This window comes from Schistocerca gregaria, chromosome 2 (assembly GCF_023897955.1).
Source record: "Schistocerca gregaria isolate iqSchGreg1 chromosome 2, iqSchGreg1.2, whole genome shotgun sequence".
In the NCBI taxonomy this organism is placed as follows: domain Eukaryota; kingdom Metazoa; phylum Arthropoda; class Insecta; order Orthoptera; family Acrididae; genus Schistocerca; species Schistocerca gregaria.
In genome coordinates this window covers 609,051,234-609,063,413 of record NC_064921.1, presented here as the reverse complement: position 1 = coordinate 609,063,413, position 12,180 = coordinate 609,051,234, and the positions used below count along the sequence as shown (strand labels likewise).

Here is a 12,180-nt window from a genome sequence, read left to right as displayed (position 1 = left end):
CTGCAGCGAGCCACTGCACCGAGTGAACGACGCATCGATAGTGACATCTGACGACCGAGTGCTCATTCTTTTGACAGATACCAAGGTCCCACCACCAGACAGCCCCTTACATGTCAGCATTGCACACAACCTCACGTTCCCGCATGAGTGTGACTGAGCATCTCTATGTTCGTTCATTTCTATGGACAGCTCGATACACTTAAGGGCCACACATGCCTCCCCGTCTGCTTACACCCGGGCTGGCCGCCATCTCATCTGGCCATGGTGACCGACTGACTATGAAGTAGACCTGCCTCTTGCCGCTCCGCTTGCACAACCCACCTCGTTCGAGATGGAAGTACCTTTGGTGCGCCTGCCTATGCACAGGATTTCCACCGACATCAATGATTGCACGCCTTCACCCTTGCACATCTGTAGTACTGCAGTACTCCGTACTGCGAGGGAGGGAGGGGAGGGGGCTGTGTGGCGTCGATAGTTTGTATTGACCACGAAGCTTAATATCTGTGAACTCTAAGTACTCTGTCAAGCCTCCATCTTAACTGTACTTTGGTCAGTTGTTTGTTATACTTCATTCTGTATGGATGCAGTGTCAAGTGTAAATATATACGAGCTACGACATATATGGGAATTAAGTTTTCTGCATCCCTATTACCGATCCTGTTCCCATACTATCATCGACGTCTCTCTAATGTCGCCACCATATAGGCATCACTCACAGAAGTTTTAGCTGCAATAACATGACCAATAAGCATAAGGTCGAGTGGACACCATGTATGCAACATGCCTTTGATGAAATTAAAGACTGAAATTGCCACGACTTTTGCATACCTATTACCTACTAATGACTAATCCACTACCTAATTGACAATTATGTCAATTGTGTCTATAACTCCGGCACAGTTCTGCAGCAAGAAGTATCAGACATAAAACAGCAACTCTTTTTTTTCTTCTTCTCTCGTAACCTGACGGATTCTCTGCACAAGTGCTCTGCCTATGATGTTGAACTATGAGGCAGTCTGCCAGTTTAAAGATGATGCGGAGGGCAGATCTTTCATCCTATAAACAGACCGCCAATCTTTGGTGCACTCAATACACAACTCTTTGAAATATTCCTGCCCTTGATGGTTGCATCACATAGACAATATAGTGCAATACAAAATTGGTTTCACATACTTTACCTACTTCAATCCTTATTCATAAACCAAAGATGGCATCTTTTTTTTTATTTATTTCAAATTACATGGGTCCATATAGTGACGAATCATAAGGATGTGGAACGAGTCAGGTTTACATCTTTATAGATAGACAATCAACATTAGTACAATGACAAGAAAGTAGCAATATGGTGATATAAGCTTAAAGGGTTAACTAAAATTAAATAGATACAGTTCAAATAAACATGACGTGAACTACTGAAAATAACTTTTGGCACACAAAAAATAAAATTCATACACTGATCATCTTAGGCAGTAAAAACGAATTACAGCTAACATAATATAAACGGAGACTACAATATAAATAGGAAATACAATAAAAAATTACAAGTACAGTTACTGATTAGGCCTACTCTGCAGGTATTCACCCAGAGAGTAGAAGGACTTATCCATAAGGTATTTTCTTAATTTGAATGTAGGTGGGGAATTAATGTGGGCTTTGATATCAGGTGGAAGATAATTGAAGGATTTTGTGGCAGAATAATGAACCCCTACCTGTACGACACTTGGATATCCATGCAAATCATTTTTAGATCTTTTATTGTGATCATAGTATGCATTTTTGGATGTAAAAAGAGAACAGTTTTTCAAGAAAAAAAAATCATCGAAGAAAATAAGTACTGACATGTTGTGGTTAATATTTGGAGCTGATGGAACAGGGTTCTGCAGCGATATCTTGGTCGAATACCACTCATGACTCTAATTGCTCTCTTTTGTGCTGTAAAGGTCATTTTGGCTAAAGACTAATCATCCCAAAAAATTATACCCTATGACATGATGGAGTGAAATAGCCAAAGTAAGCTTCTTTGATAGCATTCATATCACCAACAGGGGTAATTACATGCAGGGCATAAGTTGCTACACTTAATCTTTTGTGATCTAGAATATGCACACACCAGTTTACCTTGTGATCAATTATAATGCCCAGAAACTCAGAGGTGTCACACCTTTAATATATTTTGACTATCAGTATAAGTTGATGCATGAAATTGAATATATACACTGATATCATCGTCTTGATGACTTATAACATTCAGATGACCCGCATGATTAGTCAAATATTTGACTTTGCAGCTCCCATCTGAAGTCAAGTTTACTTAAGTGCTGACATCTTGTATCTTGTTACTCCCTTGCCTTTTCATGTGTTGTAAGGTTTTAGACTGTGGTGTTACTTGCAAATACATAATGTTCTGCTTGATTGCAAAAAAATGTCTCGTAATATGTGTGAAGTATAATACGACGCACATTAAAGGACAAAACGTTTCTTCCGGTCTGTTTCCTCCAATGACTGAACTTCTAGAAAAAAATCAAATTTGGTCTCTTTTGACGCGATCGACAAATCACGTTTCTTACATTCTTACTATAACCAGAGCTTTTGCCTCACTCACTCTGTTCCTGAACATCAGACATCAACCAAAGAACAAAGCGTGGTTGTCAGCTCGTTCGTAAGACTTCGGCTCTTCTCGTGAGAGACCAGATAACGTTGAAAACTGAAAATGTAGTCGAGACACAAGTGATGAAACAATGTGGATTCGTAATGGTAATACACGTTTCAGTAGATAATGTAAAGCTTTAGAATGGTTAACTGCATAACATTGTATTGCCTTTTCACCGCCTCCCCGGCGGAGAATTGTCAACTGCGATTTTATAATACCATACCAGTATGAGTGTCGATAACGTAAGATCGACAGATCGATAGATCGATAATTGACGCACATGTACGCTTGTGTATAAACAAACTTGTGTCGCGTTGTGAAAGGTGGAACATAAGAGTGAATGTTTTGTTGAAAGTGTACATATTTCAGTCGTTTGCCGTGCTGGTGAAAAACCTATAACTATTGTTCGCGAATAAAGGTATTGCATTTGATATTAAGCACTGTTTTGGGGTTGTGATGTACAATTTGTACTATAGATGTTCTCTTAAGTTCGAAGGACGGCTTGAGGCACCTCTCGGTACTGGTTTATACTGTCCAAGTCTCATCATTTCTACATAACTACTGCAACCTGCATCCATCTGAACCTGCTTACTCTATTCATCCATTGGTCGTCATCGAAAAGTTATACATCCAACCCCCGCTCCTCCCCCCCCCCCCCCCCCCACTTCTTTCCAATAACAGTAATTTGATTCAGTATCTCCATAGTATTTTTCTGAAGCACCACATTTCAAAAGCTTCTATTCCCTTCATATCAACTCTCCAGCATTCTTGTGGTTAGCACACTGGACTCGCATTCGGGAGGACGACGGTTCAATCCCGTCTCCGGCCATCCTGATTTAGGTTTTCCGTGATTTCCCGAAATCGTTTCAGGCAAATGCCGGGATGGTTCCTTTGAAAGGGCACGGCCGATTTCCTTTCCAATTCTTCCCTAACCCGAGCTTGCGCTCCGTCTCTAATGACCTCGTTGTCGACGAGATGTTAAAACACTAACCACCACCACCATCCAGCATTCTTCTGAAGCACCAAATTACAGAATCTTCTATTCCTTCCTTGTCTGAGTTACCCATTGTCCACATTTCAGTTCTGTACAAGGCTACACTCCAGACTAGTACCTTCAGAAAATACTTTATAACACTTAAATTTGTAATACATATTAACAAATTCCTCATTTTTGAGAATGCACTTATTGCTATAGCCAGTCTGCATTTTGCATCCCTGCTATTTTGGCCATCATAATTTATTTTGCTGCCCAAATATCAGAACTCGTCTACCACTGTTAGTCTTATTTCGTAATATAATTCCCTCAGTATACCTGATTTAATTCACATATGTGCTATTATCCTTGATTTACTGTTCTTGATGTTCATCTTATAACACTTTTCGAGGCACTACCAGTTCTGTCCAGCTGCTGTTCCAGTCCTTAGTCATATCTGACAAAATTACAGTGTCACTGGCAAACCTCAAAGTTTTTATTTCTTCCTCCTGGACTCTAATTCGTACTCCATATTTTCCTTTTATTTCCTTTGCAGCTTGCAAAATATACAAATTGAATAACAATGGTGATAGGGTACAACCCTGTCTCATGCCCTTCTCTGTTATGACTTTTCTTTGATGGCTTTCGACTTATGGTTTCCATACAAGTTGGAAATAACCTGTCTGTCCCTGTATTTTATCCCCCCTACTTTGAAAATTTCAAAGAATGTTTGTATTTGATTTGATTTACACCGGTGGATAAAGCACCAGTGGTCATTGCCTACACTGAAACTAAGTTTATTGTTCCAATTCTCTCCCTGCCAGTAAAGTCACCCAGGCATAAATGGTATCACTTCAGACTAGGGAGTTACCTTCATAGTCTCAGATGTTATTGAATATAGCGTATGTTAAAATTCAGGAGTAAGTAAGAAACATTTTTTTTCCCCCTCAAAAAAATTCCTGCCCTGAGATACAGGCCTCCAAAGATGACACTGTGAACACCATTTTGAAGATGTTAATTTCGGAAAATTTTTTTTAAATGCTGTATCTCTGTAACAGTTCTAGATGATTTGTTAGAGTTTTTTTTTATTATTTGAAACATAATTGCTTTATGATTACAATGTTATCCTCCATTTTGGCATATCTGTCAAAGTTCTTCTACTGTTGCCATTTGAATTCTTTTTTATAATTTAGATAATATGTTTAACTTTCAAGGATAATGTTTGTCTTGACTGAAGTTGATTCTTACTAATTTCTTTGTTGCAATGTTTATTTCTATTGTCTTTGTTGCAGTTATTTCTTTTCACTTTCATTTTGCAGACATTTCTTACACTTTTTTGTTGTTTCTTGTTAGTTTCTTTGTCATGGTTTCATTGTATGTTTCTGTATTGTAGGTGTTCAGTACTAATTTGTTTACTGAAGAGGTGTCAAAGAAATCTGAGACTATCCAATGAGTTCTGTGTTTTCGTGACGAATTTGCCAGTTGACACAGTTGCAGTGTGTTTTGTGAAAATAACTGTTTGAAATATCTTCTGACTTGGGCCACAGGAGAGTGAAATGTGCTTACTATTTGCATATCCATAAAAGAGTGATATATAAGACAAAAGAAATAAAAGTCTTTTTTCAGTTTGGGAAGAAGTGTTCTCATTTGAAGACTGTTTCAAAGTGAAGATGTTTCCAGTGATGACTGTTTGTGTTCTAATTGTTTTGACATAATAACAACAATGATAGTATCTGAATAAGGTGAAGCCTCCCATGGTGCAGATGGTGAAGATTTTGCATCAATAGAGGAAGAATTAAATACCATGAACCAGTCACCTACAGAGGTAGGTGTTATTCTTGTTTAGATACCGTGGTCAGTGAAGTTAACTCATAAGCTCTATGCATCAAGAAAGCACATAGAAATTACTAAAGCTATGGATGGATGCAATACAGCAAACACCTTTCAAAGCAGAAATTCTGTCTTCAGAAGAAATTGAACCTGAGCGCTCTTGCACCTCTTGCCAGGGATTTTTCACAAATATCAATTCAGCTGTTGAATATTGTGCATCCTTTCGAAGAAAACAGTTTTGAACCACGTTCCATCAATATCAAAGTACATGGTAGACAAATCAAGAAATGTGAGGTCTTTGGAAGACCAGATCCCTATTATGGTCATACTATAGAAGCAGTTCAAATTCAAATAGTGCAGTCATTTAATCTGGAAGGTAAATGGGACTGTTCTTGCCATAGCACCAACAAAAAAGACACTATAACTTTAATAGTTGAAGGTCAAAAAGTTGTGAAAGTGAAGAGATAACTCGCAGTATTAGAGGAACTTTTGCAATTTATAAAAGCAATTATACAACTTCACATATTGGAAGATCGAAATATTATGCACTACAACTAAGTGGGTTGTTCCACACCCACCTAGAGATGCCTGTTTATGTGTGTGCTGCACGAAGTTTGAAGTTGGTGTGGTAACTTTGAAGAACTTACTGGAGCACATGACATATGATGCCTTGATTGGGCGTGTGAAGTCATTGGTAGTCTGTGATGTAAAGCAAGAGACTTGTTTGTTTGAAGACTGTGGTGACTGCTCTGGAAAGGGAGGACTGTCTGTACAGACACTAGGCCTGGAAGACGTACCAGATAACTCTGCAGAAATTACATGAATGCGACATTCGAGGAAAATAAACTAATTAAGAAAACTTTTGCCTTTGACAGTTTCATTGATGAACTTGGTAAATGGTCAGTGGAAGCAGTAACACACCAACATCGGAAGAAATTACAAGAAGAACCCATTGCAGAAGTGAAAGCGTATGTACAGGCTGAAGAACTATGTAAAGTGCTTCACTGTGATTTTGCTGAGAACTGGTCTGTAACTCTCCGACAAGAAGTACAAACGTATCATTGGAGTAATGACTAGGTTTTTATTTTTACAGGAATGACATATTTTCAAAACAAGACCACAAGTTATGCAGTTATAAGTGATGATTCAGCTCATGCTTTACTAGCAATGTGCAAAATTCTTCAACTGCAAACAGGGGCAGAGAAGATCATCATTATTTCTGACGGTGCTCCTACTCATTTTAAAAACATTACCAGCTGTTTGGTTTGAGTAAGTCGCTTGTGCCAACTGACTGGGTAAACAGTGCTACTGGTCACAGGAAGGTGCCTTGTGATGGTGTGGGAGGCCTGTTGCAGCACAGTGCTATAAAACATAATCTTTCCTGACCAAACACAGCTGTGATTCAGAATACTGAGATTTTGATAAGAGTCGTAAAATATTACACATCCACAGCCTTCATTCTTTTGTCCAAAGAAGAAATCAAAGAATTCCATGAGCAGAGAAAAGAAGAATGGTCCAAACAAACTACTCCTGTGAAAGGAATTCGGAAGACACATTTTTGGACTCAAGGTGGTGGTTGAATTCATATTGCACACACTTTAAAGAGCAAGAAAGAAGAAATTTTGTTCGTTCGGCCAACACTTCAGAAACAGGAGGATAATATTCAGATTCACAACTTGAGAAGGGATTGTTTGTGGTGTGTGTGTGTATGCAACACCACCTAGAAACAAGCCCTCACAACGCCTGCTGTGACGTCATGGCTCCTCGGCTGAGTTCAGAAACTAGCACTAGCGCAAGGGAATGCACATTTGCTATTTAACTAACGATAGAAGTAATGAAGACAATGAAACCTACAATTAAGGCAGTACTGCATACTGTATCGGCTAATTCGTAAATGATAAATTGTGGCTTAACACGATCGAGTGAAAAAGATTTGTGTAAATGTTGGATACTGTGTCTTCAAAGGCAGTTTATGTAGTCACCACTACCTCCTTTTTAGAATTTTAAGCACTTATAGCATCACCTTGCTGCTGATTAGATCTTACAATTAGGTAACCAACACAATATTTTGACTACCTAAGGAATGATGATTTTCCTTGAATACGAAAAAAATATACTAGGACCTTCAAAATTTGTCTACAAATATTATAAACCATTTATCCTATTTTTTCAGTCACCACTACCTACTTTTTAGGCGATGTAAAATTTTAAGCACTTACAGCATTGCCTTGCTGCATATTCGATTTTATAATTAGGTAACCTTCCACATGATAGTTTAGAGTACATAAGTAATAATGATTTTCCTTGACTATGAATAAAATTGCACTAGGACCTTCAAAATTCACCACAAATAATGTAAACCATTTATTGAATTTTTTTCATTTAATAACTTATGAAAATGGGGCATATGATACTTAACAAGATTCACTTTAATAAGAAAATTTTGATTGTAAAAACTGTAACTACACACACACACACACACACACACACACACACACACAGGGGGAGATCCACAAATTTTTTGACAAGTACTGAGAGAAACAACAAATTTCCAGAAAAGATTTATTTCCCAATTTGTTGTGACAAGGAGTCAGATGTCAAGACTTTTTCATTCTTTTACAAACACTTACATTTTTTGTCACACTCACATCATTTATTCGTTTTACAAAGTTGTTTAATAAAATATTTGCACTGCAAGTCAATATACAATTTATGATTGATACAAGAGTGTGACCTTTTAAACAATGGAAACCAAGAAATAAGTATTTTGGCACATTAATGGCGGCTTTTTTCACAAGCACATTTCTTTGATTTACTTGTTGCAGGAAGAAACTTTCCTTTTCTTTAAGAATTTTTTTGTAGTGTTAAGTATGCATAGGAAACTCATGTGACCACATCAGTGCTTGGGTGTGTTAAACCTCCCCTATCATTTGCCACTATCAAATCATCTGCTTGTCTTGTTTCTTCGGATGTTACAAACTCTTTACAATATGGACAATTTATTTTTTGAAGCACTTGGTGTGAGCAATAATCTGATATATAATGGAGCAATGGCCAAGTGTTTTCCTCTATTTCAGCAGCATCATTATCATCAAGTACTACATTTAATAACTCTGGGTTATCGATATCTTGAAAGTCTGGGATTCTACAATGAGCAGCATCAACATCAATAGGCCTTACACCAATATTACTAAACACTTTGGACTTTAATACAAGAGAAAACATACTCTGGGCCCTTAATTTTCCTCCTGTTTCAAATACCTGCCTTAGTAATACATGGTAATTTCCATTATTAAGTTGGCGGTATTTCCCAGACCTGTCCTCCAAACTGTCTGTATTTTCCCAAGGAGCAAATATGTTCTCTTTTTCTCACACAGCCAGTATTCACTAAAATCAATCCAGGCTGCAGTAGTATGTTTGAGAGCAAAGTGTGTTTCTCTGTCAGTTTCCTTCCTCCATTGCAGTCTTCCCATGAACACAACCACAAGAGAAAGTTTCTCAAAAAGTCATGAGTATGTTTTGAATTTAGAGTAATCGGTTAATGTTAAACATTCCTAGTCTTTTACCCTTAAGCCACATTTTAACATTAACAACATCAAACCACTGACTTATTATTTTACAAATGTGGCAGTACCCTCCCAGTTGTCAGTTTCTTTTCTTGCACCTAGTTGTTGCATTGCGACAACTGTCATGTTATTAAAAATACACTGTGCTAATTTCACATTTTGCCATTCAAAAGAATTTGCATATAATGACTTAAAGTGTTAAAGTTCTGCCATACTTCAACAGTTCACCTTTTTCTAGTAAATGTAGTTCCTTCAGTGCTGTAACAGAAGCTAGACCTCCCTTCAAGCTGTCACTAAAAAAAGGAAAGCACATAATTTGGTCCTTTTCATTAAACCAGTTGTTCCGTATACATTTTAAAATATGTACAGTATCCACGAAATAGTAAACTGAGCGATCTGCAGAAGTCTGCGCAGGATGAACATATTTTCTCTGTACACTTGGGGGGAGGGGGGGGGGGGAGAAAAGTGTGAAATAGCTTTCTTATTAATAGCATTATTGTCGGCAACTACTCCCACTACCTGAAATCCCACTGTTTCTAGTTTAATAATTAAATGTTTAATAACTGAGAACAGAACATCACCTTGAATTGTGAGAACTGGGAGAATATGCACCACATCTTTGTACGCTGAATCCATACTTTGGATCATAAAAACATAAGCACTAGTTGCACACAAAAACACATCTGAGTTAAAAGCACCACCTACAACATTGCCACCGTTATAGTCAAGTTGTGACTTTAAATGAATCTCATCCAACAACAGGAGGATAGTTTTGTCATTCACAGATAAAGCACCAACTTTTTGTGATATGTAATTGAGAAACTGCTCACTCTGCTGCTCAATGATTGGGTTAGTTGGAAGTTTACTGCAAAGTTTTGACAAAGTACTGGGACTTGGAATGGAAAAATTACTAGCACTTCTCAAAAATCTATATGCATGTGGACTGATAGAATAAACTAATGACCATAAAATCATTGAATCACTCCCATACCTAATCTGTGTTGGACTTTTAAATCTTAGAAATGAAACTTCTTCCTTCAAAAATTTAATTTAATGCTCACTTTCTGGTAATTTTTCTAACAGTTTGTCCAAAATGTCTTCAATGCAAGACAAACTTGCCTCAACTGGAGCCTCATTTATATAAAACATCACATACAACTCTTTCAAAATATTACTAACTCTGTCAGTATCACTTACTTGCTTTGGTAATTTAATCTTACCAACACACTTTAGCTCAGCTTCCTTCACAAATGCACTTAACACTAAATCACTATTTATAACGACATGACACACAACACTTAAAAAAAGATAAGGAACACCCTTTAAGAACACAAGACACAAATTGTTTGATTTGGTTACTGTGACCCAGTCACTGTGCTTTTCACAATCAGATAATTTTGATTTAAACTCTTCTAACCTAGCAAATAAAATCTTCTCCACCATTTTTGTGTGTGAGTCCACACTCTGCTCAATGACTTTCTCAAGTGCTTGGTTCTCCAAACATTCACGACGACTCTCTGGATCTTCTCGAGCTGGTGCTTGTTTTGAAGATAAATACGTAGGGCATCCTGGCAACTTTGATGGTACAGTATCTGCAAATAGAGAGAGATAAAAACATGAGATTTGTATAGCAATTTTTCATGGTGTACTTGTCTGTGTTACATATCTAACAATATCATAAGAAAATTAAAGAACCTGTACATTAATCTGTAAACTGATTGCAAGTATTCTTTACAATAAATTTTCACAAACCTTTCTTTAAACGTGCTGTAAGGAGTTTGCCAGTTTTTGGGTCGTAAGCATTGGTAATTTTCTCAATGTCTTCTTCATTGAAATGCAGTTCACACATCTGAAAAGAAGCATATATTTTACTGTTAACGTAAAGGCAGAATGTAAACTGACAAATGAAATCTAACTGAGGACTGCATAAAGTGAGCTTAAAAGTATTATACTTCATTATAGTCAGGCTATTGATTTGAGTTTTCAGTTCTGTAATATTACAGTATTAAAAAGAGTAACCATATAGAAATAAAGTTAAATTACAGATACTTACAATGGACTGTTTATTGGGTTCCCAGTCTTTCCTATGAACTGCAGCGATCCATTTCAATCTTAAGGCTTCGTCAGACGGAAATGAAAAGACGCTAACTTTTGGACCGTTGTCGTAGTTTCCCCTACAATAGGGAATACAGCACTTGCGTGGCATTTTGTGCAGCTGCTCAATAACACTCCGAATCGTATATAACAGTGAGAACAAGATTTCCACCACAAATGTTACGAAAACAAAGCCATACTTTCAAACCCTGCTACAAAAACAAACCATGCCGTGAGCACGCTTCCAAACACCGCTTCAACCACAGATAGCACTGCTCAGCCGCAGAACACTGATGTCACAGCTCCCACAGAATTGTGTGTGTAGGCTTTGTTTCTAGGTGGCGTTGGTGTATGACCATGACTGGTGGATTGAAGAGATTATAGACAGTAGCTATGAGTTAAACAAAATTGTAGTGAACTTTATGCTACCAAATGGACCAGCTGCTGGTATAGGTTTCCAGCCATCACTGCTCACTGTGTTTTGAAGACTGTAAGTGCTACCATTCCTATTGGTTCAACAGGGAGGCATTACTCTACATCAAAGGAAGATACTGAAGCAGTGGGACACATTTTTAGTTCATTGACTGGCTAATTTCAGTACTAAACAGTGTGCACAGACGTTGCATAAACTAAAACCTTCTTTGGATCTTTCACATACATTTTGGAACCATTTAAAATGTTTGAAAAATGAGTCTCTTACTCATCTTTTAAAACTAAAATTATGTTAAATAAGGCTAGGTTTTGACTTTTATGAGCCTGTTGTGTGATAATGTGGTAATTAAACAGGTTTTATGTACGACAACAGTTCCAATTGTTTACAAAACCTGTTCAACCTAAAAGTGGAAGCTATCCTTTTTGGGAATGTAAGAACTATATGGTACTAACAAACAAACAAACAAAATCAAAATTTTATGGATTGGTATTTTTTTTAAAAAAATAAAAAATTCCCATAAATTATAAGAAAACTTCAGAATGCTATAGTAAAAGAACTTTTTTGGAGAAAACAAAAAAATAAGTGTTCCTTACTTAGTCCTTCATTTTAACATATGCTATGTTCAATAACATCC

At 37.2% G+C, this 12,180-nt stretch overlaps 1 protein-coding gene across 3 annotated transcripts in view; it reads left to right on the top strand.

The window, feature by feature from the left end:
- The first annotated feature begins 2,676 nt into the window (after positions 1 to 2,676).
- LOC126334572 (protein N-terminal asparagine amidohydrolase-like) overlaps positions 2,677 to 12,180 on the top strand; it is a 133,221-nt gene continuing 123,717 nt past the window's right edge. For 2 of the 3 annotated variants that reach the window (XR_007564757.1, XM_049996955.1), the window contains exon 1: positions 2,932 to 3,068. The gene's annotated coding sequence lies outside the window, so the exon portion shown is untranslated. Of the gene's footprint in view, positions 2,755 to 2,931; positions 3,069 to 12,180 lie in introns of those variants that run through there. The other variant, XM_049996956.1, reaches the window with a different exon arrangement.